This window comes from Gekko japonicus, unplaced genomic scaffold, assembly GCF_001447785.1.
Source record: "Gekko japonicus isolate JY-2015 unplaced genomic scaffold, Gekko_japonicus_V1.1 scaffold6, whole genome shotgun sequence".
Taxonomy (NCBI): domain Eukaryota; kingdom Metazoa; phylum Chordata; class Lepidosauria; order Squamata; family Gekkonidae; genus Gekko; species Gekko japonicus.
Genome location: NW_015166417.1, coordinates 2,694,051 through 2,718,871, shown reverse-complemented (window position 1 = coordinate 2,718,871; position 24,821 = coordinate 2,694,051).

Genomic DNA, 24,821 nt, shown 5'->3' with positions numbered 1-24,821 from the left:
GTGGCAAAAGTGCTCCCGGCCTGTAATGCCAGCCCCTGGAGTGGAATGACGACAGTAGGATGAGAAAGAGGAGGAGGAGGAGGGTTGGATTTATACTTCGCCCTTCACTCAGAGTCTCAGAGTGGCTTACGATCTCCTTTCCTTCCTCTCCCCACAACAGACACCCTCTGAGGTAGGTGGGGCTGAGAGAGCTCTTGAGAGAACTGTTTTTGAGAGAACAGCTCTGAGAGAACTGTGACTGACCCAAGGTCACCCAGCTGGCTTCACGTGGAGGAGTGGGGAATCAAACCCAGTTCTCCAGATTAGAGTCCACTGCTCCTAATGACTACACCAAACTGGCTCTCTAGGGAATAGCATGAGTGCTCTGGGACTGAATGACAGCTCTTGGGAGTAGCTGATATGTTCTGGGCCTGGAATGACAGCCCCCAGAGTGGAATGATGGGGCCTGGGAATACCATAAGTGGGACCTGGCATGCTGAGTCTGTGCTGGTAAAGACCAGGAATTCAGGTAGCTCTGTCTATACCTTTGATAGTGAAAAGCTGACACAGGACTAAGATGGCATGGTGCTATTTGGTGAAGCGCCAAGATTTGTAAACAAAAAAAGATTCTGACACATCGTACTTTTTAGGTTTACCAGAATCTGAGATTACATCATGACGTAATTTTAAATTACATATTTATAATGAAATCCTGAGGAAATTAATGTTTAAATAAATAAAAATCTAGCTATGACTTTTAGTCTTAATAAATTGGGCAATTTTCTGTTGCTTCAGCTTAATTCTTTTTTAATGAACTATCATGAAATCTAATTTATACATTCTAAGTGTGAACAAAACACCTTGCAATCACATTCTTTTCCTTGCCGTAACAAAATACTGTCCAGTAATTACCAGCCTTTGCACTGGTTTATCTACAGCCTGTGCTATATAGGAACTAAAAAGTGATTAGTGAGAGTCTTTCTACGCATCATCAATACACGTCAATACAGCTTGCATTATTCAAGCACACATACAAATTGCTCAGCTTCAACCTCTCCAACAAATCCCACAGCCCAGTAACTCTTTCCATGTTTTGCTTGGCTTGCTTGGTGTTCGAAGCCTGGGTTTTGCTGTGTGAGGTATCTCAAGGGTCTTTTGAGATATTTATTTACTTCCTTTGTAGCCTGTCTTTCTTCCCAACAGGGACTCAAAGTGAAAAAGGGTTCCTAGTATTGATCAATGGATAGATGGATTCATTCATTCTTTCATTAACTGATTTCCCATCCTTTATCCAAATAAATCATATGAATAGGGCTTTTCATATTTTTTTTCATTTGTTTGGAAACAAATACAGATCTCTCCCAAATTCCTCATGATCATAGTTTCTTTGTGTGGTAATAGTTCTATAGACATGTAGGAGTAATGGCTGAACCTCATGCTATGTGTTTGATGCACGAACTGTGTTCCCTCGCTGGGGCCTAGATATTCATGGTGCTGTTCCATGATAAGCTCCTGGTTTATTTTGAAACCTGTGATTTGAAGAAGTTATGCAGATAGGGACAGCATGTAGGATGTCATCTGGGGTTCCCTATTGACGCAAATGTGTTATTACTTATGCCACCTACTTTTCCCTACTGAAATATTACACCATTATCAAGGGTGGGACCAACGATTAAAGGAACATAGATTATTGACTAAATCCTCTTCCAGCCATACGTCCAAACCTGCCAAATTTTGCCACTGGTGTTGGAGATTATGTATAAAATCTGCTATTGGTGCAATGGCATTGCTGTGTCAGCATGAATACATTGGCTAGAATTTTGTTCTCCTGATGCAAGAGGCTCAATAGCAATCCTATCCTTATCAAACCAGCATGATTTCGAGGCATGATAATATTTCACTGCTTGTGATGAGAAGTTAAAGTACTGGCACGTGTGGAGCAGCCTAAAGATGCATAGTTTAACATGATACTTCTCTCCTCATACTAAATACATCTCCTAATTTACATTATCCATTCAGCTTCCTTTCAAATGAATATCACTACTATGTTATGAGTTTCCACAGAACTGATAATTAAGTCATTTTTAATTCACAAATATTTATTTGAACAGTTGTGATCAACTCACAAAATTTAGTGCAAGAAATTCAGCGCTTTGTAGACACAGCCTATGCAGTCTCTACCCTTACATGAAAGACTTCAGGATTAGTACCAGTGCTGCACATATACCACCAGGTACAAAAATATAGCTCATTTGTCCATAGCAGCATAAAACTCCACAAACATTACACCCATTTCCTTTCTAAAAAACAGCTTTTACTGAGAAGATTCTTTTTTTTCTTAATCCCCCGAGGGATATTTTTTATTTTGCAAATACTATAAAAACTAAAAAGAAATATTAGGGAGGGGACTACAACTAAGGATAAAGGAAAGCAAAAAACACTAAACTAAAACCCCAAGAGGAGGAGATCTTTTCACTGTTAGTAAAAATGTTACTACAATTAGTTTTAGTATCACAATATACTCGTAGAGTTCTTGCTTATGACAATACGCTGTTCATATGTTTTTTTTTTAGTTGTTATGAGAGAAGTCTCTGATCATCTTATTCTTCGCTTCAAAAGGCCATTTTCCAAGTCCTTCTGCCTTTACTTCGGCTTTCTGTCTCTAAAATCGTATACTACTCTGGCTGGTCCTGCACCCTTTTTTGCCGCTGAATCCTCTTCCGTTCCCGAGGTAGCAGAGTCACTAGACTTCGTTTCTTCCTCTTTGGACATCCCCAGCTGATGTCTCAAAAATTCTTTGGCTTTAAAAGTGGAGTCTATCTTCTCTCTTCTATCGTTGATCTTAAAGATGACACCCTCCAGAACTGCCCACCTGTACGATATCCCATTAGTCTGAAGAAAAGAAATTAAGTCCTTGTAATTTCCTCTTTTGTCTAATTTCAAATGGAATGTCCTTTAAGGTTTTAATGGTTACATTTCCCATTTTCAGTGGAGTTGCTGAAGTTGCTTTTAAAATGGCATTTCTGGTTTGTCTTCTTACAAATCTGACCACTATTTCTCCAGGTAGGTTATTTTTTCAATGTAATTGGAGTATGCCCTATAGGCTGACTCCATTTCGTTTACCAGTTCATCCGCTGTTAAACCTATTACTGGAGCGATAATCTCACCAAGCACCCTCTTCAAGTCTTGCCGATCCGTTTCAGAAACCCCCTGAAGCCTGAGAATCATGTTAGCTTTTTCCATCTGTAGCTGCAAAACTCGATTCTCTTGGCAATTCTGCTTCATTTCCACATCTCCCAGCCTTTTCTTCAACTTCTTGCTTGTGGTATCTATCTCTTTAATTTTCTCGTTTGCCTGTTCCACTTTTTTCTCTGTTTCATTCCACTGAAGCTGCTGTGCTACAAAGTTTTTATTCATCACGGTCAATTGCTGGTTAATACCATCGAGTTGCTGCATCACCGGCTTGAGCATATCCGCCAGGAGGACATCTGCTCCCTCCTCCGGTCTCGGACTCTGACTGCCCGGCTTTGTTTTAAACTTTCTCTGCTGGGCCGCCATCTTTCCTGTTTTGTTTACAGTTTCTGCTGCTTCCACACAACTCGGAAAACTCACCAAACGACTTCGCAATTCAGATAAGTCTCTCAAAACACTTTCGGTTTACTTCCTAGCAACCCACCAGGTTTGCCAAGAACATGATGGGAACAAAGAGGCAGCAGATCTAGGTAGCTTTTCAATATCAACCAGAGACTAGATATAGTATTAGTCACTATTCTCTTCTAAATCAAATTTAGAAGCTTTAATTGCAGTAATAAACTTTACAGAAAACAACAGCAACTTGATGCCATCCCTCAGTTAACACTGAACACCACTACATCACAGTCTTAACCTCCCTGAAGAACTGGCATCCTTCCCGAAAGAAAAGATAAAACTGTCAGCAACTCCATTGAAACATACTGAAATTTCACAGCCCTAATTTGTTGTTGTTCAGTTGTACAGTCGAGTCTGACTCTTCGCGACCCCATGAACCAGATCCCGCCAGGCCTTCCTGTCTTCCGCCATCCTCTGAAGTTTGCTCAATTTCATGTTCGTTGCATCGATGACACTGTCTAACCATCTCATCCTTTGCCGTCCCCGTCTTCTTTGACCTTCAATCTTTCCCAGCATCAGGGTCTTCTCCAGTGAGTGCTCCCTTCTCATTTGGTGGCCAAAGTATTTGAGCTTCAGTTTCATTATCTGGTCTTCCAGGGAACAGTCAGGGTTGATTTCTTTGACGATTGATTGATTTGTTCTTCTTGCAGTCCAAGGGACTCTCAAGAGTCTTCTCCAGCACCATAGTTCAAAAGAATCTATTCTTCAGCGCCCTAATTAAGGAAACGCTAAACAAGAAAGTTACAATATTTGGCTGCAAACAGCTTGCCATCAGGTGTGGGATCTGAAAAGGCAATTTCATCAGTGCTTAGGCAAGAGCAAAATACAAATGTACACCTGAACATCCAAAAAGCGTCTGGCAATGCCCTTTCTCCACATCAGGCTAAACACCCAAATTCTACTGACCCCACAGACCCCTTTTTCTGGTACTGTTAAGCAGCACCAGGCATGATGATGCTTGAGGCTATCGGGGCGTGAGAAAGACGGCAGCAGGGAGAAGAGGGCGCTCCTGGCCTCAGCAGGCCTTTTACAAGTCCCGCTCTCCAGGCCCGAGAAAGGTGGCAATGGGAAGGGGGATGTCCGGCCTCTGCAGCCCTCTCTCAGGCCTTGCGCTCCGGCACTGGGCTGAGACAGGTGGCAGTGGCAGTGGCAGGAGGGGACAAGCGCCGACCTCTGCAGGCCCTGCACTCCGGCGCTGGGCCCAGAGAGGCGGCAGCAGTGGTGGGAGGGGACAGGTGCCGGCTTCTGCAGGCCCTGTGCTCTGGCGCTGGACCCAGAGAGACGGTGGGGCAGTGGGAGGGGACTGGGGCAGGCCTCTGTAGGCCTTGTGCTCTGGCGCTGGGCCCAGAAAGGCGGCGGTGGGAGGGGATGGGTGCCGGCCTCTGCAGGCCCTGCGGTCCGGTGCTGGGCTGAGAGAGGTGGCGGTGGAAGTGGAAGGGGACAGGTTCCGGCCTCCGCAGGCCTCTCTCAGGCCCTGTGCTCTGGCACCGGCCTCAGAGAGATGGCGGTGGGAGGGGGGTGCCCGGGGCTGCAACTTACCTTCCTTCTGCCTCCTCGTGGCCCGACTAATGACTGCTGGGAGCAGGGGGTGGGGCTTGGTCATGTGCCTGCCCCCAAGTGCCTCACTCCTGGAGTGCCACTCCGGTGCGCTCCGGGGCCAACCGACTCCTGGGTTTCTGAGTTTTACTGACACTTTATGTTTAGAAGGCAAGAATGTACAGCCAAGTTCCCAAAATCCTTATATATATACAGACCATGGATCACTCCTCTTTTAAGAGTTAACTCCCTTTTCACTGGTCAGGGATTACTTCTCTTGACTAGAAGATCTGTCCCTTTTTGGCTTGAATAAGGATCTTCTGTGATCCATTCACTCCTCTTTGCCTCCTTCCCAGTCCTCAACCAGTGCTAAACTCTCTCTTCTTCAACTATCAGTTCCCAACTAACATTTCTTAACTTATGCTCTCCACAGAATTCCATTTGAACAGCCTGCCACTCAAAGGTTCTCAGATTTCATGAGGCAGTAACCCTTGAAAATCCATCACACAAGTCTACTCAGAATTCTACTAAAGTCTCTTCAGTGGGACTTACTCTAAGGAAAGTGTTCTTAGGATTGCACTGTCAAATTCAACAAAGGGAGGGAAACAGAAATAAAGGTAGTGTAGAAAAACATGCCTCTAGTTCAGCTGTACATATAAGCAGTGATGTCCTGTTCTGAGCTACTCCAGTCTAAGCCCATTGACATCAAGAGGAACTTTCCTGGGAGTAGGCCTCATGGAATAGGCCTGATCAGATTTCTGAATAGTCCTATTTTAGATTGCACTAATAGTCCTGTTTCAAGAAACAAAGAGGACTAAGAGCATATGCCAACTCTTCAGAGGTAAATTATGGGATGGGATCTGAAAGAAGATAGAGGGCAATTTGGTGAAGAAGTTGCAGTCTCTCTTGTCATCATTACTTCTTTCCTGGACTTAGAAACGCATGATACAATTGCAATAATGCTTAGGACTTGTATAGTCAAAATTTGATATCGATGAGGAGTGCTGCAAACCTTTCTGTTCTAATTCTAAAGGCTTCTCCTAATTTCTATAATGCTTGTAAGTGTAGAAAAAATACTCTGTTCCACTATTTTAGGTCAACTTCCTATTGCTTTTATGCTAATTTGTTGCCCTCCAACTCTGATTCTGCTAGTCCAATAAATGTAATTGAACTTCGGGAAGTTAAGGCAGGCAATCAGTTAACTTATATGCCATTTATTTTATCTGTGTATGTCAAGTTAGCTGGCTCTTCTCACCCGCCAACTCACTCCCCCTCATCAGTATTCTTTTACCATACAGTACTTGTTGAAATCTTCACTAACCTCCTCAGGATGTAGTATTTCATCAAAATGATTGGTGGCAGAAAAGAAAGAGGGCTTCTGTGACGAAATTCAATATCCTCTCCAATTTGTAAAGTGATGCTCCACTTTAAAAATTAATCAAATGGGCCACCAAAAGCCCTCTCAGAAGTACTTTTGCAAAAATAATTCAATTGAACTAGCAACCATAAGCAGAGTTTTGGATCTTCTCTATTAAGGAGGCGGGGGTGGGGAGGCCAAAAGAAGGATAATCAAAATATGAACCTGGAGAGAGAGAGACCTAGTTTGTATTATCTTGCCAACTTTGTTGCCCCTGGGAAGCCCAGCTTCATGCCAGCCATTTGAACAGTTAGCAGGGGGTACAAGGAAATAACCATGCTATTTAAGCCGAGAGTAAAAACATCAGGAAGATCTCTGACAATATTTTCCTGGTAGGATTACTGTTGGCCTGATCGAGATCCTTTATGGGAAAAAGTTAAATGCACAATGATTAGGCTTCTTGGTGACAAGGACACCTGATTGGCTAGGAGTCAAATAAGAAGGACAAAGGGCAAAAGGGAACAGAATTATGGGAGGAAATGTATGACGTAACAGCAGATCTTACCAACTTTCTCATCAGCTGTATCATAGCCATAACTGCTCAAATGGTCTTGAAATTGTGTGATTCTTTTGTTGGCCCAAGAATGTTAATAATACATTATCCGTAGCATCGACTTGTATTCCAGTAAGTCATAATTATTCAAACTTTCATCTCTTCATTGGTGTGTATATACTAATCCACACTGCTTCAGTAGTTATACAACTTTGATGCATAATAGAATATATACACCCCAGCTTCCTACTGAAAGTATGCACAGCAGATAACAAAAACGTCTTGAAATAGTAAATATGCAACAGTCAAATGACAAAACAATTGAATAAAGCCACCAGCCAGAGATGGTTTCAGAGGGTACCATTGTTGGTCCGCAGTAGAACAGCTAGCTTCAAGCCCAGTAGCACCTCAGAGACCAACAAGATTTTTGGGGTATTGGGAGAGTAAAATTTCGAGAGTCAGATCTCACATATCTGATGAAGGGAGCTTTAATTCTTGGAAACCTTTTTTAAAAAATAATTTCTCTTTATTAATTTTCAGAAACATATAAGCAATCAAAGGGAAAAAAAACAACAACCGCAAACATGTCAGCTAGATACAAGTGGTAGTTTCACTCTTATCAGTAATACTATGACAAACTTTCAAACATAAAATTACTTGCACAGCCTTTTAACCTATTAACATTATGTTTTTTGTAAAGAGAAAAAAAGGTAACAGGTTTAATTCAATATAATATTATGATTCTAACCTTTGAAAGTCTCCTTCAATATTCTATTCATTCTACACTACTATTCCTTCTTTGTTATAACATATTTTATCTAATCCTTTTCACTTTTGTATCCTTCCTGAATTTTATCTAAATACCTGTTTGCAATTCTTGGAAATCTTGAGTTCTGTAGCACCTTAAAGACTACTCTGCTTAGGGTGGCACTGCAAATTTCCCTCATATACCAGACTGTGCTAGCTAGATCCGAGTCCAGTAGCAATTTAGAGACCAAAAAGATTTTGCAGATAAGAGCTTTTGAGAGTCAAAGCTCTGAACTCTCAAAAGATTTATACCCCCCAAAATCTTTGGGGTCAGTCACACTCTCTCAGCTTAACGTACCTCACATGGTTGTTGTGGGGATAAAGTGGAGGAGATGAGAACAGTGTAAGCCACTTTGGGTCCCCATTGGGGATAAAGGTGGGGTACACATGAATTAATTAAATAAATAAATTTAGAAACCAGAGGCTTGCTTTTATTGAGGACTTTAAATAGTTCTAAATTGTATTGCAAATTACTTATGCATTGTCATGTTGGTTTCCTGTGACCATCCTTGTTTGATTCAGTAAGTTCTGAACATGAAGTCTGACCCAGTCAGTTCTGAGTATTCACCAATGAAATGAATGCCATTGACTAAGGAATCCTGCCGATTGCAACAACAACAGTAGCACATGCACTCAAAATGTAGCTGATTTTAAATGATGGATGTCCTGTTTATGATGACCCTAGGGGCAAATGTAATCCCAGCAGACAGAATTTGTGAGCATGTGCCAACAAGTGGCTACTGTGCCAGCTGCCATGCTAAATGCAGCCAACTGCACAGATGCAAAACCTCTCAAAATACTGTTTTGGAATAAATTAATGTGAACATATGGGGTATTCAACTTCAGAGACAACTGGTATTGAAAGCAAAGTAGGTTTGATTTTTGAATGTGTTATCTGCAAAAATCTGAACCATTGCTAGACAAAATCAAACATCTCTTCCATAGGGTAATTTCTGATGGACTAGATAGCTACTTTCCCATCATAGCATACTCTGTGGATTTATAGCACAGGCCTGTCAATTTTGAGGCCACTAGATGCCAGTCTTTTGCCTTGGGGTGCTTCTGATCACTCAAAAAAGTTTTGCTAATAGCTCATTATTCAAAAGGGTATTAATATATCACAGATATATAATCACATAATGTAATACCCAATGGCCAGATCTATATGGGCCAGGTTAACTGATCTCATCAGATCTTGGAAGCTAAGCAGGGTCAGTCCTAGTAAGTACCTGGATGGGAGACCACTGAGGAAGTTCAGGGTTGCTATGCAGAGGCAGGAAATATCAAACTACCTCTGAACGTCTCTTGCCTTGAAAACCCTATGGAGTTTCCGTAAGTTGGCTGAGACTTGAGGGCACTTTCCACCACCACTAGCCAACACATGTAAATATGAAGCAAACAGAACATAGTGGGTTGGATCCAGACTAAACTTTACAAATGCAGAACAGAACTTTCTTGCCTCCCCCCTCCCACTGCTCCCTACTTATCTCCAAACAATAGTGCTCCGAGGGGATAGGGGACCCTGTGGGACAACATGAAGGGGGTCTGCAGTAGGAAAGAGAATTGGTGGAAACTGCCTGTTTAGTCTGGATCCAGTACAATAGAATTGTGCTTATTTTGAATGCCAAATTGGCTTCTTGTCTGTTTCCATACTGTGCATGCGGCAGCATACATTGGGAAAAAGCCTCTTCTGTAAAATACCATATGTTGAGACTAGAAAATGGATTACATGAAGAAGAGTCACTATAACCAATGTCTATGCCATTGCACTGTTAAACATATGCAATACGTGAAGTGTGTGTTTGGAAACAAATGGATATCTGCTCATGATGCATCCCATATGTGACTCTTTTATCAGTTAAAGCTAGGATCTAAATGAATAAATATCCATAATTATAGAAATGGTAGACGAAGAAAGTTTGCATCCAGCCGCACCTTTAAGATGAACAAAGGCTGAGTTCAGACTGGCAGTTTGCAGCGGGAGGGAGTTGTGGCAAAAAAGACCCGGAACAAACTGTTCCTGGTTTTCCCATTTACACTGCACCAACTGATGTGGGAGCATACCGGGGAGGAGGCGCAAGGGAGTGTTCACACAGTTGGCCTGGAGGCGCGGCTGTAAATGGCTTTTTCTGGTAATCCGGTTATGTGCACTTGTGGATCACGGCTTTTTGCATTCACACTTCCGCGAAGTGGGATGGACATGGGATAATTGCGCTTTCCAGGGTTTGATACCACTTTCACCTGGTATCTTTTAAACTCGGGAGGGAAGCGTTACAACACGGGTTGAGTACGGCTGGGGAACGCCTGACAGATGTGCCTGTGTGAACGGCCCCTTTAATCCATTTGTGAAACGTTTCTGGCTCGTGCCTATAACTGCCAGTCTGAACTTGGCCAAAGTTTTATTCAAGGTATAAGCCTTTGTGTGCACGCATACTTCTTCAGATACTATCTGAAGAAGTGTGCTTGCACATGAAAGCTTTTGCCCCCTCAAATGGAAGAAAGAGTCAGACAACAAGGTTGGATGAAATAAGGCCACTTTATTAACATATTAAACTAACGGCAAGGGCAAACATGAAACAGCGGCTCGGTCAAGGCCTGGTGTCACTTTGACCCCATCCTTAAACATATAAAAGGCAAAACACCAAGGCCCCGGGTTGGAGCCAACTGTAAGTCGCTTGCAAACCCAGCAGAGCCAATGATTGGGATGCGCCTTCAGGAGCCCTCAAACACCACCGCACGGCCAGCACTGAGTCTCCATCGTGGCCATCCCCATAGACAGTCTGCAAGCCTCATTCCTGGCCGCACGGCTGCAGGCTTGATCCCGCAGACCCCCTCTACCCCCAGGGTTTATTGATTGGTGCTTACTTAGCCGCTGAACTTTATTTAAACCTAATTCTGTCACCGCAAGGGCCACGCCTTTGCTTAGACCCCTGTGCCCACTCAAATACCTAAAACTAGCTTAAGCCATTGCCGCAAATCCTGAAGGAAAACATCGTTTCCCTTCTCAGAAAGGTGAATGCCATTGCCCCTGTATAGGGGATGAGGCAATTAGTGGCCCAAACCAAACTTCCCCATATTTTGGAGCTCCCCATTGGCCGTACGCTGAGCTCTCTCGATCCCCGTGGGATCTGAAAGTAAAGGCCCCTTTATTTATTAATAAAACAATGACAAGACCTATCAGTATGAAGCGGCATGGTCAAGGCCTGGGGTCACTCAAACTCAAACCCCACCCTTGCCATAAGACAGGCAATGCACCTGGCCCCCAGGACGTAGCCCTCTGTAAGCAGCTCGCACCCGGGCAGCCCAGCATCGGAACATGCCATGACGATCCCTCATCCACCGCCACACGGCCTGTGTAGAGTATCCATCAAAGGCACTCTAAAAGGCAGTATGCCCCTGACAGACCCCTTCCCCCTACAGGGTTGCCGATAGGTGCTTGCCGCCGCAAAATGAGCTGCCCAGAATAGGTTGAGCAGGCCTGACCGGCATAGGCTCCGGTGTCCTCTCCATTCCACTGTGGCCCATAAACTCAGGCCCAACTGGGAGCCAATGTCCAATTTGTTTGCTTGTTGAGCTGGCCCAAAAATGAAGGTGTGTCCACAGAGAGAATCCTTCTCCTCCTGACACAGAACACCGCCCTAAAAGAGAAAACAGTGAGCCACGGAACCCAACGAGAAAGCAGACCACAGCACAGCAAGGAAAGTGGGTTGCCTTGGTCCTATAGAGCCCCCTTTTTCCTAAATATCCATGGAATGCTTATCAATTCCACCATGATTGCATTGGCATCGTCCCTTATTCGCAGGGCACTGCAGAAAGCTCATAGGGAGTATGTTTGCACTGACCAAGTGATGTAATTATTGATATCCCAGGGTAGAGTTTCCAGCTGCCTGTAGAAAAAGGAAGCCCTGTCCCATTAATGGGATGTTATTTATCCAGTGCAGTCAATGCACAATTCTCTATTAAAAGACAGTACCCTTTACTGTGGATCTTTTTTGGCAACCCTACACACTGAAAGATAAGAAATGAGGCCTAAACCTGTCATTGGCCCAGGTCTATATCAAAATAAAACCTCTCTGGTCCATTTACCCATCTGCTGGATTGACCAATTGTGGAAACAACACCAATATAAAAGCTGGTTCATTCACTCAGTGCCCTGAAGCTCTATGAAGAACAGGCCTCCATTGTATTAAAAGTCAAGCGACTTCCGAAATACTTCCAGGTATTTTAAATTTTCTTTAGGTCTTTAATACCATGGAAAATCATCACAGCAAACATTGGTTTCGCTAGAAAACATGAGATTACCAATCTAGAATGTGGTATCACTTAAAAAACCCGCACAATAATAATTTATTCAGTTATTTATTTATTTTTAATGACATCTACTCCTGAAGAGTGCACAGCATGTATCCCTTCTTATCATAACTGGGGTCCTATCTTAAACTAAACTTCAGTAGAACTTGATAGTAGTTTGCACGTATTGATTTGTTTTTAATTTATAAGTTATAAATCTAAATTTTAAGGCAATCAGAATAGGAAATATTTATACAAATTTTGTAGCCCTTTTTGCCATGCAAATTAACTATACGCATAGCCTGTTTTGCAAACAGGTGTCTGCACCTACATGCAGGCCATATACATACAGGGCTTCAGTTTAACCTGTTCCCATATATACATGAATAAGGCTGTGCTGCCTTGCATGGAAGTAGTTTCTTCCCCACCCAGTGAGTGAACAGAACCGTAGTCAGGTTTCCTGGCCTCCAAAACCCTCCGATGTGTGATTGGTCTTGCTTAACCCTCGCCCCTACCGGAACCTACTTGGAAGCCACCTGCATCAATTCCAGGCGCTATGGCTGCACCGCCGCATCACAGCCAGTATTATCCACAGCCTGTTGTAACCAATGCCACTCTTCCAGGCCCTGGCAACACACTGGACCTTCCGTTAAAGACAATTGAGCTATCAAACTTGCGTAGAACGCTCATTAGAACCAACCAATGACAAGTACGATGTGCCGGGTGTCAAATTCCCAGATCCCAGCATCAGTTTGGAAGTCACACTGTATTCCTGCTAAAACAGAAAACAGAAGGTATAAATGACATATTGCAATGGATTATTCAAATTCTAACACTGGAAAAGGACTAAGTCAATTTTCCTACTCATGAATGACGAAGCTGCTTTATACTGAATCAGACCATTGGTCCATCAAGGTCAGTATTGTCTACTCAAACTCGCAGCGACTCTCTGGGGTCTCAGGCTGAGGTTTTTATACCACCTACTGCCTGTTCCTTTTACTGGAGATCCTGGAGATTGAATCTTGGGCCTTCTGCGTGCAAAGCAGAGACACTTCCATTGAGCCACAGCCCCTCATGACCATCAGATATCAATAAAGGTACCAATAGTATTCTGAGAAAAAGAATAAGAGGCCGAATTTATACCCCACTCTTTATCCAGAGTGTACTGCAAGTGTTATCCTTATAAGGAATAGCACAGTACGCTTTCAAGCTTGCTAAAATGAGTATCACCTACTCATACTGGCAAATGGTCTCCAGGTCCCTGGCAGAGGTCCTTCTTATCACCTACTGCCAAATCCATAACTAAGGAAGCTGGAAGTTTAACCTGGGACCTTCTGCACACCAAGCAAATGGTCTCTTACTGACTCCATGTGGAGGAATGGGGAATCAAATCTGGTCCCCCAGATTAGAGTCCACTGCTCTTAACCACTACACTAGAATTATATCCCTTAACTTTAGGACCAAATATACCAATCTGAAGAACTGGCAAATCTCTAATAATTTCTCTGACTAAAATCCTACAAAATGTTATTGCATAGAAATCCCTTGCTGCATTAAGTAGGTAGTCCATTTATATCTATTTTATTTATTCATTACAAATAAGGAATAGCGCTGATGATAGCACTCTAAGATTCCAAATTTGCTGAATTGAGTATTGTCTACTCAGACTGGCGAAGGCTCTCAAATCATAAGCAGAAGTGTTAAATCACCTTCCGCCAAATCCTTCACTGAAATTGAACCTGGAACCCTCTGTATGCTATGCAGATGGTCTCTCACTGAGATGCATCCCTTTCAACAATGCCTTCCAGGCAATTATTACAGAATAAGTTCCCTTATACACCTAGCTGAAACCATGCCAGCAACAGTGTATGAAGAAATAATTAATTCAGCACCTATAGGACTAACAGCAAACAGCACCAACAGATACAGCCTTAAATTGGCTTCTGGAACAGGTTCTAAAATGGCCACCATCTTGTGTGCTCTCTTTTCAATAGTAACCAGACCTAAAATGGCCTACAGGACCAGCCCTCAAACAACCGCCTCACCCACAGCAAGCCACAGAGGCTGCCGCTGAGAACGAGGCATCCAAATTGCCTATACTCCTGTAGGCTGACTTGACCAACAGGCGGGCGGGGAGAGATGTGTTAAATTCAAAGTAATACTGGGAGGGCAGAACAGCAAGGGTCGGGGTGGGTGGGGAGGCAGCCAAACAGCTGTACCCACTGCTGACCCCTTCCAAGACCAAAACCCCATAAGGATTTGCCGCCCATCAACAAGCAGTTCAGAAGACCAAAGCTTCAGCACCCTAAGTGCCTAGGGCCCAGCAATGCCTTGCTGCATGAGAAGGTGGATGATGGGGTCTGTGTGTGCAAATCAAACTATTTAAACTCTAAACTCATGACAGCAAGATATCATGTACAGCACTGTATGGGTTCTTTGCACCCTAATCCTCATATAAAATGGCCGCCGAGTAAGATAATTAAAAAAGCCACCTTTGTTAGCAACCTAAAATGGCCACTCACTTAGATAAGTGAAATGGCCGCCATCCTCGGCAACCTACAATGGCCACATATATGGAAGGTTCTCCACATATCCCCTAACTCCCTAACAATGAAGAAGGGGAGGGGGGCTTAAACTGGGAGAGCTTATGGATGTGGTGGTAATGAAGCAGCCTCACCAACTGCAGCCACACAAAAAAAAATAAGTCCACTTCACCCCGGGACGCAAAAGACCCCTCTCCACCTGATAGGGGGGAGAGGGCTGGCCCTTGTATGAGTGTGAGGGTGGTGTTCTGATGTGTACTTGTTGGAGCAGCTACTGATAGCTGCCCTGTCACCACACCTCGTCAGCAGCTGCTGCAGCCCTGACTCAGCCCAACGCTGCTGATGCTGACCCGCCCAGACACACCAATTACTACACACCTGAGGGCCCTTTAACACCCCCCCAAGTCCAGGGAAAGTTCCCCCCTTGTGTGTGTGTTGTTGTTTAAACCAGTTGAGCAGAGGCCCCGATGCCACCCAGGAGGCCACTGTTTAAGCAAGCCCCATGCTGCGGCCAAAGCCACGCTCCTGCCGCCACCGCTGATGCGCTCCCGCAGCTGCCTCTCTCTCACAGCCAAAGGTCCCACTGCAGCCACCAAAGACCCACCGCCAACGCTGCTGGCTCCCGAGAGCAAGGCCCAGCACAAACCGCCAGTGCTGCACACTGCCTGCCTAGACGCTCCGCTCCACCGTGACCTCCCGGACACCGTTGATGTGGCTCGCTTCCCCCACCATCTATGCGGCCAACAGCTTGCAAGCCACCAAAGAGAGTGCCACCGCCACAGACCTTTAGCGCCATTCCAGGCCCAAAAAGTAGGTTTTTATGATAAACCCTCTGAAATGGATAAAATTTGGATTGTGCCAAGGAGACAAATTATAAAAAATGTGTACAGAAGTCTGTTGGAGGCTAAAATGAAGGAAGAGGTGGTGAGATATAGTATGACAGCATGGTGCAAAGATTTAGGATACACTATAGAGACGGATTGATGGTTGAGGATATGGGACACTAATATGAAAATTACAAGAGCAACTGCGTTTAAAGAAAACATTTATAAAGTGGTCTTGAGGTGGTATCTGTATCCGGCTAGAGTGGCAAAATTCTCAAGGGCAACTTCTAGTGTATGTTGGAAATGTAGGCAGAATGTTGGTACCTACATCCACATGTGGTGGAAATGTAGCAAAACAAAGAAATATTGGAGGATGATAAATGAACTATTGCAAGAAATTATGGGAGTAACTATCCCATTGCAACCTGAATTGTACCTTCTTAACATGATCCCAGAGGGATTTGGGAGAACGGGAAAGTATTTGTTACTACACTTTATAACGGCTGCTAGGATCCTATTTGCCAAATATTGGAAGAAAGAAGAAATACCGGAAAAGATGGAGGTCATACAGAAGTTTTTTGAAATTGCCGAAATGGACAAAATTTCTTGTGTATTGAAGGGAGAAGACGAATCACTTTTTGAGGAAAGATGGAGAAAATTGTATAATTTGAAGTTTAAGGTGGAGGGTTAGTTGGGAGGTGAATTTAGAGTTGGTAAGGGGGTTGTATGCACATCTGTGATATAATGGAATATAATTTGGAATAATAATATAATGGAATAATAATTTGATGTTTGTTTATGTTTTTGAAAACTTAATAAAGAAAATTATTTTAAAAAAAACAACAACCAAAGGCCCCACTGCAGCCACCAAAGACCCACTGCCAACGGTGCTGGCTCCCGAGAGCAAGGCCCAGCACAAACCGCCAGTGCTGCACACTGCCTGCCTAGACACTCCGCTCCACCACGACCTCCCGGACACCGTTGACGTGGCTCTGGGCGAACAGCTCCGACTGTTCGATCCCCCACCGCGGTCAGGGTGAGCTCCTGGCCCTATGTCCCAGCTCCTGTCGGCCCAGCGGTTCAAAAGCCCATTAAAGGGCAAGTAGATAAAATGGGGACCTGCTATTAGAGCAGGGGGGACCTGCCTCGGTTGTAGCAGTGACGGCGGAGAGCAGAGAACAATGAGCGATGAGTGGCAATGGCGGCGGAGGAGAAAAATGGCGGCTGGCGAGGCGAGACGACGGATGAAGGAGGCCGGACCAACTGGGCGCAGAGGCGGAGTGACGCGGCAGGCCGGAGCCTGACTTGGACGGAGGCCGCTGCGAGCATGCACAGAAGCACAAAGTGGTCCTGGCCTGGAGAGGTGGAACAACGAAGACCAGCGCCGAAGAAGGGTCGCCGCCGGACTGTCCCCTCACAAGGAAGAAGATCTGCTACAGAACAAGGGTGCCTGGTAGGAATCTCACCTCCCCGACATACATGTGGCACTAAATTAGGATCGTTTTGGAATTAGAATTGTAAGCCGCTCAGAGCCCCTTAGGGGGGTGAGTGGGATAGAAAGTTGAATGAAATAAATAAATAAATTATTTTTCAGGTAAATTGGAAGAACAAAGATTTCAAACACAGTGAAGTATTATCATATGTGGTTTGATATTTTGAATGATTGTGGTAGCAAAGGCACAGCCCAGTTAAGACCACTAGGTTGTTTTCCATCATACTGGAGACTGGCTTCAGCTCAATCATCAAGAGTTTCCTTTTGGCACATCCTAATACGGTCATAGCTATCTGAAGGCTGAAAGTCAAACGTAAGTTATTTATTATTTTTATTTATTTAAAATATTTCTATCCAATTCAGGATCCCCAAAGTCATGAACACTAAATTATCAGAACATAAGATTAAAACATTTCAGACATTAAAAACCATTTAAAATACAAATACATATAGACTATTGAAAACAATTAAATAAAACATAATAAAAACACTTAAAAATATGAACACCTAGACTCATAAAACCAGACATGGAGGAGGGCTAGTAAGAGTTGATGAGGGAATGCTAAACAAAACAAAAATTCTTCACCTCTGGCAGAAGACTGTGATAGAAGGAGACAGATGAACCTTCCTGGGGAGGGAGTTCCAAACTTTTGGTGCCATGAGAAGAGAAGGCCCTTTCTTGGTTGCCACCTGTAGTGCCTCAAGTGGCAGGCATAACCAAAGCAGGTTCTCTAAAGATGACTGGAGAGGTTGGTTAGGTTCATACAGGAGTAGGCGGTCCTTCAGGTACACTGACACAAAGTGATGTAGGACTTTAGAGGTTAGTATCAGCACCTTGAATTAGTCCCAGGAGCAAATTGGAAGCCAATGTAGATGGAAAAAGCCAGGAGTGATATGGTCCATATGAACCACTCCAGTCAGCATTCTGGATGCAGCATTCTGTGCCAACTTTAGGTTCTAGACAGTCTTCAAGGGCAGCCCCATGTAGGGTGCATTGCAGTAGTGTAATCTAGATATAACTAGGGCATGCACCACCATCTTGTAGCACCTCCATCTTGTTGTGATTAAGTTTGTTTGTTAGAGCTCATCCATCCCCAAATACCCTAAGCAACGGCAAGCCTGTCTTTATGACTAAGTAGTGAAAATTAAGAATTTGGCAGTACTTACAGTGAATATCCAGTGAACTAGATCTCTGTTCACCTGCTGTTGCCATGCAGCCACTTCAGATGGCATTATTAAAGACTCTTAAATATTGCTGAACTGTGAAAAGTGTGTGTCAGGGCAATGGACAGAGCTGTGTTCCCAAGAGAAGTGCCCTTATACTGGACTATGGAATGTGCACTGTGGCCAAGGGGAGCCTTGTGCCTCAAAAGCATGCCTAGCCAGATGCTGACCTGGGACTACAGAAGCCTCCTGTCCCTGCACCTCTGCAGCCATGCCAGCACCAGGATGCAAATCAGTAGCCCGACCTCCAGGTAAACAGAAACAGCAGCAGATCGAAGAAGGAAGCCATGCTCTGCAAAAAGGACAGATGCTCCTGAACAGAAGCCATGAGGGATTCCCTTCTCCATCACACAGGCATCCCTCCCCACCTTTGTGTGTTAACTTCATCTGGAACAGCACACATTCCTCTCCATCCTGAGTCAGCCTAAGACAAAAGGATGTACCCAGTGATAGACAATAGCCAGCGATCCAGCCTTCCTGTCAACCATCAAAATAACGCCACTGTCAAACATCTGGTCATTAATCCAAAGCACTGGCCCTGCAACCTGATTGGTTCTCTTCCTTCTCTCCTTTGTCTTCCCCCTTCCCCCAGAGGGTCACCCCCTGCCGACCATTAAGTTTACAATTGCCCAACTACTAATCCCTTTATGCCCCATTCAGAGTGTAAGTTTTTTTAAATATCTCCTGGAGACCAGGTGACCACATGAGCCTTTGCTTCAGGTCACACTCTCTTGCTTTTGCCTCTCCTAACCCTACCCTATCTTGCTGGTTCCATTCCTGTGCAGTTTGGGACCTTTCCACATGTACTGCTGGTCAACTCATGTCCCCTTCCCTTATTTTATCCCATTTTTCACTGCAGAATCATCTCACAAGAAAGGTAAAGTATCACCCAACCAATGATACTTTCTCCTCATGCAAACGTCTCTGTATTTTCTACTCTGTATTCTTAGTCCTGTATTGTGTGTGTGAATGCTTGATTTTCTGATTGTATGCTTGGAAAATTCTTATTAAGAAAACATTGCTCTAGCAATACAGCCTCTCTGTCTATTCCTGGGTCCTGGGAACTTTGACTCCCGTATACATAGGTTATGGTCCTATATTTAATGCCTATTGCCATTTAATACTCATAATTCCTCACATTTATTAATAAATAAGGCAATTTGGCTAACATGCGATTATGGGGTTCCATTTCCTTGCCTTATGGGCCCTTTTGCATCCACGCAGTAGATGAGATGATTCCATCCAGGGTCATAGATGGTTGGGTCTAGTAATTAAGCAATATGGGGGACTGTGCCTCCATTAAGACATATACAAGCAAAATAATATATATAACTTGGACCAAATAATGAGACTTTTTTAAAAATAATCACCAGCTAACTGATTGGCTCACACTTCATTTCTACAGTTGGCTGCCTTCCTTTGGATACAATAAGGTACTGTTTTTAATCTATCATAAAACATTGTTTACATATACTTCAGAGAACACTGCTCCCTATATATGTCTAATATATAGATCTGGTTTATAAGTGTGCATTTACATTGTGCATTGGTTTTAATTTGATGCTAGATGCTTATGATGTTTGTTTCCTTGCAGCTTTTGCTGTTTTGTTGAGATAGAGGAAATGCGGTGAGGTAGAAGTATTTTAGACAGAGAAATAGATCTGTTTTATCCCCGAAGGAAGTAAGATATGTGCACTGTTAGAACAGGTAAGGTTGCCAGCCACTCTCAGTACTCTCAGTTGTCTATATAATCCTGCTCTTGAGTTCCAACCTTTGCTGGTTCAATATCTCCTTTTAGCCAGCTTGTGCTTAGCCTAGAGGAGGGTTGCCAGCCATTGGCTAGCAACTGGAGGGCGTTGGGGGGTGGGCAGAGACATGGGGGTGTCAGAAGCAACGTCTCCCCTCAGTAGGAATTACTGAAAATATCTCCTTTCAACCAGCTTGTGTTTTGACCAAGAGTAGGGTTGCCAGCCATTGACGGGCAACCAGTGGGAGTCTGGGTGAACTGGGGACATTAGGGGGCACCACCGATGATGTCATACTGCCATGATTTTCATGTAATGCAGCAGCATGAATCAAGAGCCTGGGGAGGGGGCTCCTCTGCCCTCAGTGGGAAACTGGCAGCCCTAAGAACCAGAGCCTATCTCAATGGTGACCTAGTGAATCCAATGGTACTTAGTTCCAATTAATGGTATGTAGGATTTCAAGCCTATAGCCTGATTCTACACGTCTCCTCAGAAGTGAGTACTGCTTTGTTCATTGTGGTCAGCAAAAAAATAGGAAATACATAACAAAATACATCTTTGCAGATTTCCATTGGACAAATCTAGATTTAAGTAGAGAAATTACTGAAGTACATTCCTTTCCATAACATATAATACACAACACATATTCTACTATTAAAAACAGTTATATTCAAGCCCAGTAGCACTTTAGAGACTAACACAATTTTCAAGGTATAAGGTATTGAAAGCCAAAACGTCCTTCATCAAACACGAGTAGGAGTGGTAATATGAGTCTTTTTATCCCAAGTGGTTAAGACGCTGAACTGCAGGCTGTGGAAGGTCAGTAGTTCAGCAGTTCGAGACCCGTGTGCTGCATGATGGAGTGAGCTTCCATCTCTAGTTCCAGCTCCTGCCAACCTAGCACTTCGAAAGCAAGAAATTGCAAGTAGATAAATAGGTACCACTTCGGTGGGAAGGTAACAGCGTTCCGTGGACCTTGGTGTTTAGTCATGCCGGCCACATGACCACGGAAATGTCTTCGGACAGCGCTGGCTCTTTGGCTTTGAAACGAAGATGAGCACCGCAACCCTAGAGTCGGATTCGATGGGCTTTTGAGCAAGGGAACCTTTACCTTTTTATCCCAGTCAAAAAGTGGGAGGGTCATTGTAAAGGCTTGAAAAATTCTAGTTGTAGTAGTCTGTTCATTGGTGATAAAAACCATGCTGCCCCAATCGTACAGGCCAGTAGCAAATACTGATGGTTCAATAAAGAAAACACAGAAGTCTTATTAAAAACAGAAATCCATATGAGGGGGGAAATATGAATTATATAAAATTGTCCAAAGTAGATTAATTTCAAATGAGAAAACACTGTAATCAGAATTGTGATTAAGCTGGCACCTAATAAAAGAAAACATGTTGTGTCTAATTTATAATCCCATACTTCTCTGTAAAACTGTTAATTAAAAGGATTTACAAACTGGTGTTTGCTTAATGTCCTAGATAGAGCAAATATACCTCTTCAAATGAAAGACTAATCCTGGAATTAACAGAGTCCCTGACTGACTAAGTAGTAAGTTGCAGCTAGCAGTATTTAATTTCTTGGGCTAGAAATGTAACAAGTATATTGTAAACAGCAGGTTTATTAACTTGCAGTTTACAAATATTGAAACTCAGCTCTGGAGACTTGTCATTGCATTGAGTCTGGGTTCTATGAAAAAAGCCCACAAGAAAAAAATCCCACAGAAAAAAACCCACAGTCATAAATGCTCACAGGAAAAAAGCCCACGTGGAAATAAGCCCACATGGAAAAAAGCCCACACGGAAAAAAGCCCACATGGGAAAATACCACAGGCTTTTTTCCTGTGGGCTTTTTTCCAGTCACCGGGTTTGTGAGACTGAGGTTTCTATCTCCAGTGTGATATTGGATGCAAGGTTTAGCTTATATAAGGGACTGGGCACATTGACTGCCAACCTGAGAGAAGAATCTGGCCTTCAGAAGGCTGCCAGCTGGTTCCACTACTTGTGCCCTTTTAAGGGGTAGTGGCAACAATTGTCACCTGATTTTGTAACTGGCTTTGTGCCAGCTAGGCTCAAAACGATACTCTGAGCCTGTTTCAGCTTTCTGCATCTTACCACAAAAATGGTTAAATGTATGAGAGGGGAAGGAGGAATACAAAGATTTATTTGGACAACCATGCAAGTGTACTGTCCTGATTAGGAAGCAACAGAAACGCTTAGGTGGTTGCCCAGCAGCCGTACACATGGTTCCGTCTATCTCATTTCCTTGCCTTTTCAAGGTTAATCGTTTTGGAACAGAAATCAACAGGTGTGGAGAACAGTTTATTGCCAGGCACATTTCTAACATTTTTCAAATTTGACACACTTCTTTCCCAGGGGAAACTGCAAGTCAGAAGAACTAATGCGATTCCACAAATAATATTTGTCAGGGGTTGCTAGTCACAGATTATTTTATAATCTGGACTGGAGATCACTGTTCTCATCCTTCCTCTCTTTCAAGTGTTTCTGATGAGCTTTTCTCTGACCAGCTAGAGAACGGAAGAGCTGTACTGAAACTGAAAAGCGCTACTTGGCAGAAGCTAGGAATCTTGGGGGGGGGGGATGGATGTTATCTGTCCATTCACAAGTAGTAAAGTGGAGCTTTGGACTTTTTAAAGCTCTGTTGTTGTTGTTGTTGTTTCTCTGCTTGAATAGCCTTTGGTGCAGCCTGAAACCTGTCTTGCATTTAATACTATGTAAGCCAGTTACATCTGCAACACATCCTGCATTCCATGTTACAAGCTTGGGCTTTTCCATGATGCCCTAAAACACCTCCCCCCCCCTCTTTTTTTGACTGTGAACAGTTTGTTGTTGTTGTACTGAGAATCCAACTATGAAGAGTTCTGGTTAACTCACTATTTGTAATATCTGCTTACTGCTTCATAATATTTGGGTTGGTCCTAATACAAAGGTATTACATAAAAGCTGTTTCTGGATTTTTTCTGTAAAGCAACATGGCTGCCTGAACTCCTTCAGTTTGGAGCTGGAAGGGCAGGTCCCATACAGAACGGTAATACGCCTGCCTTAATGTAACCCACTAAGGTCCTAGTATCTGTAGGGAGAGTGGGCAGGTTCAGTCGGTTTTGACAGCGGAACTCCCACCTATGGTTATTAAGAATATGTAACTGCTGTTACTACACATGTACTTAAACACAGACATAAAAGAGGCAATACAACCAATGCACTTTAACATTTAAAATAAACTCTTTATATAAACAAAGCATGGAGGTTTTCATATAAATCCTCATTCACTTTTGGTTGGTTGCTATTACTTCATAGCAATGAATCTTCAGGATATTACGGAGTACAGATATCTTCAGCATCCACAAGGATGCACAGAACAGAAAGAAATACTAAGCACATAAATAATACATATATTGTAGGTCCATATGTTGTAAGCTCACAGATACTGGAACAGCATATGAGGTTTCCAGGCTGTACTTGGGATGCTGCAGCTCTTCTCAGTTGACTCCTGGATTTACCTGCAATAATTCAAGGCAGGCCTTAACACAGCAAAGTCTATACAGGCCTCTCCCCAAGATGTTGCCTCTTTCTGGGCCAGGCTGAACTGCTGGCTGCTGGGAATACCCAGCCTCCTTTAGGGAAGGCTACAAGCACTGAGCATGCTCACTAACTAAGTATAGAAGGGGGGAAAAGGAGTTAATTGCCACACCACCTATTGGCAAAAAGCAGGCGTGCCTGATCTCTGTATGCTGTTAACAGCTATAAAACTGCATGGGTTACATTAACATCAACTCTGAACAGCCACTATGGCTGTTCGAGAACTACCGCGGTCAGGGTGAGCTCCTGACCCTTGTCCCAGCTCCCGCCCACCCAGCAGCTCGAAAGCAATTAAATAAATGCAAGTAGACAAATGGGTACCTACCCTTCGAGGGGTAGGGGGCACCCTCCTCCGACAAGGTGTGTGGTGGAGGCATTGGCGATGGTGACGGCGGCAGGACATCGGCTGCAGCGGAGCACCGATGGTGGAGGCGGCGCAGCGGTGCAGCAGCAGCAGTGGCACAGTCGGAGGAGCGATCAAAGAAGCGATCCCTGGTGGCCAGCAGCAAGAACACCATGCAGCTGACGTCGGCAAGAGGTGGAGTCCTGGAGGCACACGATGACGTGGAATGCAGGCGCAGCGGAGCCTGAGAACAGCCCCCTGCCCTCCTCTGAGTGACAGCCCTTCAAAGACTTCAAGAGAGCCATCATGCCCCCCCCCCTCAGCCTCCTCTTCTCCAGACTGAACATTCAGTCCACATTCAGAGGCACTAATTCTCTGAATCCCAGTGCCCGGAGGCAACATCAAGGGAAGGCCTTGACTTCTATGCTCTGTTGTTGACTGTTTAGAGGAACTGGTTGGCCACTGTGTGAGACAGGATGCTGGACTAGACGGACCTTTGGTCTGATCCACCAGGGCTCTTCTTATAGTCTAATGATTATTTTATCAACATAAACTTGGCCATGGCCATTATCTCTCCTTATATATAATTGAGTAGTGGGTGCCAAAGTTCTAAAATGCACTCCTTTAGTGTATGGACGCTTGAACTGTCAGTCAGAAGACGCTGGCTGGGTTGACTGGCTGCTTTGTGCAGTCCCGCCCAGTGTTTCAAGGTCTTTTGCATATGGAAGCTGATTGGACTTCACTGCATTCCACACCTCAAACTCACCCCACTCCCTGCAAGGCAGTTGGAATGTCAGTTGCATATGGAACCTTCAAGGTCTTTTGCATATGGAAGCTGATTGGACTTCACTCCATTCCACACCTCATACTTCCCCCCCCCG